The following is a 5,129-nucleotide window of genomic DNA, read 5'->3' on the forward strand; positions in this document are numbered from 1 at the left end:
GGGAGTTCTAATTCAATAGCAGCATGTGGAAATAGCCCTGGGTATACATTTTTATGAGCCTTAATTCCCAAACTCAGAATCACAGCAGTGATAGAATCTGTAAAGAATTTATCTTCTGAGCTTGGGGGATTGACACAAAATACAGCTGCTGCTATTTCATACACAGCTAGTGCTCTGCCCAAACTTCAGACTGAACATGATTCAGTAGCTCACATAGTTATGGAAAATTTTCTTGTGCTGGATTTTTTAACAGAGGAACAAGGAGGAACATGTGCTATAATTAATCAGTCTTGTTGTTCATATATAGACAAATAAAGAGACATCATCAATGATATTGGAACATTACAAAATTTACCAAACAATACTTTGCAGAGAGCACAACATATTCATGTAAATGAGGGTACTACTTCCTGGTAGAATCCATCCTCATGATTTTTATGGATAGCCTCATGGTTTAACAGTGGTGTCCTATTACAATTAATTATTAAATGTATCTTAATAATTTTTGGACTTCCTATTCTTATTAAAATCATTATAAACTGTTGTACAAATCAATTTTCTAAATGATGATTTTCTTTTAAATAATTTATTATAGCTGTTTTTTTATCCATGAACTCTTCCAAGATACTATCAGTATTTTGGATCCTATTCAACTTCCTCTCAACTTGCTCTCCACAAGTATAGCTTATTTTATTATCTGGATTCTACTTCAGCCTCAGAAGCATTTCTTATCTGCTCTCACTTTTCTAAATACTAACAGGTTATCCACCCACATGGCACCTTTAGTCTTCACCCCAGAAATTCAAGTTCTGGTGGCAGATTTTGTGAGTTACAAGCTAAGGCAGAAGGGCTACATTTGTGGAACATACCTAGGGGAGAATACTGCATCTGAGCCCCTGAACCAGGCTATGCATGCTGCTGGAGATGAGTTTGAATCCCTCTTTCAAGGCACATTTTCTAATCTGGTCACTCAGTTGCATGTGCCACCTGGTTTGGCCCAGCAGTATTTCATCCAGTCTCAGATGAGCTCTTCAAGGAGGGAATCAACTTGGACCATCTTGTGGGATTCTTTGCCTTTGGGGCATCAGCTTAGAGGCACAATTGGCTGACTAGATCCACAGCAGTAGAGATTGGGAAAAAATTCATGGCCCATGAGAAGACAAGGAATTTGTAGCCTGAGCTACAGCACTGAGGACTCTAGTGACTGTGGATGTTACATTTCTAATAATAATAATACTCTGTCAGCTATTTTATTCTCAACCTTGTTTTCAGTTTTGTAACCTTATGAATAATATAAGTTGTGCCCAATTGCATTATTGTGCCAGACCATTTGCACTGCCCTTAGATTGTGAATGATCCAATAGAACAATGTACATATTTTTCTTTGGATTAGAGAAGAGATAATGTAAATATGAAACTCCCTACCTCTTTTTTGATTAGCTCTATGATTATGACTATTTTAGTAATAGCAGGTTTTCATGATTTAATCAACCAGTATAGGTAAGCAATGTTAATACAATCTAAGTGAATGGACTTTTCTGAGTATCATTATTGCAGAATAGTCCTAAGAATAGATATCAGTTGCCAGCCACAATGACCTTCTGTAAAATTACATGCTTGTTAAGTTTCTAGCTGATAGCATAATTTTCTATTACAATTTAAGTCCAGTTCTATGGAGAAAAAGAGCAAAATACAGAAGCAACAGCAGAGAGTAAAAGGCAAGCAAACATCCAAACTTCCCCCCTCCAAAAAAAAAGGAAATTGGTTATAAGCTCTCAAGGAACTCAAAAGGGAGTTCAAGAACCAAGTAAGAAAGATAGAAGAAAATGGGAAGAAAAGTGGGAAAAGAAATGAAAGTAATACCAAAAAAAAATAACAGCTTAAAAGACAAAATTGCCCATATGGAAAAAGAGGAACAAAGATCAAATGAAATAATAAGCAAATTGGAGATCAGAATTGACCTGCTGGAAGCCATGAAAAGCAGGATAGACCAAACAGAAAAGGAAAATCAGAAGATCATAGCTGAAAAACAATCTCTAAAGACTAGAATTGGGCAAGTAGAAGCTAATGATCTCACAAGACAGCAAGAATTAAAAAAGCGAAACCAAAAGAATGAAAAAAATAGAAGGAAACATGAAATATCTCACTGAAAAGACAAAGGACCTGTAAAATAGATCCAGGAGAGACAATTTGAAAATTATTTATCTACCTGAAAGCCTGGAACAACAACGACAAAAAAAGCCCTGACATCATATTACAAGAAATTGTCCAAGAAAACTGCCCTGATATTCTTGAACAAGAGGGCAAAATAAACATTGAAAAACTCCACAGATCACCCTCTACATTAAACCCCCCAAACCCAAGAATGTTATAGCCAAATTCAAGAGCTTCCAGGTCAAGGAGAAAATAATGCAAGTGGCCAGAAAGAGACAACTCAGATATCAAGGAGTCCCAGTCAGGATTATACAGGATCTGGCAGCCTCCACACTAAAAGACCATTAATCATGGGATATGATATATAGGAAGAAAATCCAGCAGTTAAGAGTCAGCTTTTCACTCACCATGTGTTAGTAGAAAGGAAGAGATTTTAGAACAGCCTTACCAGGAACAGGGTCTCGGGTCCAGTCAGCAGATTCTCCACCAGCCTCCACTCCAAAGAATGAAGAACTGTCCATAGAACTCCATTCAGGAAGTTGTCACTCCCTTTTAAAGACACTTTTTTCTCATGACACTTCCTGTGCCTTCCCCTAATTTTTACATGGACAAATCATACTCTAAAGCTTTGCTTAGTACTTCCCAGGAAGCAGTCGGTCAATTCTGATTCATTACCCACTGTTGTACATGTGAGTCACAGACCTTCCCCACTCAAGCATGAGTGGGGTGTTTACACCTTTGGTGATTAAATATAAAAATGGGCAAATCTCCATACTCAACTTTTAAGTAGGGTGTTTATGCTTTTGGTGATTAAATCCAAAAATAAGCAGGAATTACAATTTAATCTTTACAATCAGGGGTCAGTTAATTAATTTCATTTTCACAATCAGGAGAGAGTTAAATTTAATCTTCACAACTGCAACCAAGAATCACTTACTCAGCAAAACTGAGCACAATCCTTCTGGGGTAAAAATAGGTATTCAATACAATACAGAACTTCCAAACATTCGTGATGAAAAGACCAGGGCTTAATGGAAAATTTGATTGTCAAACACAAGACTCAAGAGTAGAATAAAAAGGTAAACAGAAAAGAGAAATCAAAAGTCATCCAATAAGGTTAAACTGTGTACGTCCCTTCATGGGGAAATGATTCTTGTAACTCCTAAGAAATTTGTTATAATTCAGGTTGTTATAAGGAGTATACAAAGACTGAGGGGAAGGGTGTGAGTTGAATATAATGGTATGATATCTAAAAAATAAATAGAATTTAGGCATGTGAAAGAGGAGTGCATTGGAAGGAGAGGGAAGGGGAAAAAAGAATGGGATAAATCATTGCACATAAAAGAGGAATGAAAGAGCCTTTACAGTGGAGGAGAAGATGGCAGAGGTGAGAAAGGGAACATCTGAACCACACGCTCATCAGAATTGATTCAATGAGTAAAGAACATACACAATCAATTGGGTAAAGAAAGCTATCTCACCCTAAGTAGGAGAGAAAAGGTGATAAGAGAAAGGGGATGAGGCTGATAGAGAAAAGGTAAGTTAGGGGCTGTAGTGGTCAGAAACTAAACAGGGGTAAATAGAATGGAGAGAAATAGACAATAATCATAATGGTGCAAACATTTTTTACAAGTCTCAAATAAAGGCTTCAGTTCTCAAATACATAGAGAAATGAGTTAAATATTTGAAAATGCAAATTATCCCTCAATTAATAAATGGTCACAGGATATGTATAGATGGTTCTCAAGGTAATTAAAGCTTTCTATAGTCATGCAAATAAAATGCTTTAAATCACTATTGATTAGAGAATGCAAATTAAAACAACTCTGAGGTACCAACCCTTACCTATCAGATTACCTGTTATGACACAAAAGGAAAATGACAAAATGTGGAGGAAAAATGGAGACACTGATGAACTGTTGGGAGAGTTGTAAACTGCTTCAATCATTCTGGAGAACAATTTGGATCTATGTCTAAAGGGCTATAAAACAGTATATCTAGGTTTGTCTCCCAGGGAGATAAAAAAACAAAACAAGGAGGCAATCAATATGTACAAAAATATTTAAAGCAGCTCTTTTTTGGGGTGGAGCCAAAGAATTGGAAAGTGAGTTAGAGTATATGATTGTAATAGAATATTTTTGTACTTTAAGAAATGAGCAAGAGGAGTTCAGAAAAACCTGGAAAGACTCACATGAAATGAAGCTGAGTGAAATAAAGAAGAACCAGTAGAACACTGTACAGTGACAAGAATACTATATGATGAACAACTGTGAATAACAGCTATTCTCAGCAATGCAGGGCTCCAAACTATCCCAAAAGACTTATGATAAAAAAATAGATTTTTTATCATAATATATAAGATATATTATATATTATATCTATAGAGAGAGATATAAGGGAGAAAATTATGAGACTGGCAGTAAATTAATAATTAAATCAAAAGAAGTAGGGGGAAAAGATGGAAAAATAAAAGAGAGATATATAGGCTACTTTCCTTGTTGCTCCATTTAGCTTGCTTTTCTGTGGCCGCCATTAGGGTCCTCTAGCCAAGCTCACAGCAACAAACACAGAAGAGAAGTGCTTGAAATCTGCTCTTTCCCCAGTTTATCAAACACTTTTCTACCCACTAACTCACAGGTCACATCTCAGTAGCCAACTGTGACTTTCTCTTTTGCCTGGGACGCCCAGGGGGGCAGTCCAGGGAGCAGTGCAGGGGGCATCTGCCCTGCCCCCTATCTCATGATCTTTTGACTCTATTGCTGCCAAAGAATTAATATGCTGGGAAAGATTAGTGAGGTTTCATACGTGAGAAGAAATGTCCCAGTGAGCAGAACTAATTCTTACCTCAGGTTTTCAGTGGGATATTAAGCTTTAAAATATCCTGCAAGTTTCTCTCTGTTATTGAAACCCTAGATGTGTTGCAATTACAGTGACAAAGTCATGGTGAAGATTCAAGTACTACTCTGTAGAATTTG

This window comes from Monodelphis domestica, chromosome X, assembly GCF_027887165.1.
Source record: "Monodelphis domestica isolate mMonDom1 chromosome X, mMonDom1.pri, whole genome shotgun sequence".
In the NCBI taxonomy this organism is placed as follows: Eukaryota; Metazoa; Chordata; class Mammalia; order Didelphimorphia; family Didelphidae; genus Monodelphis; species Monodelphis domestica.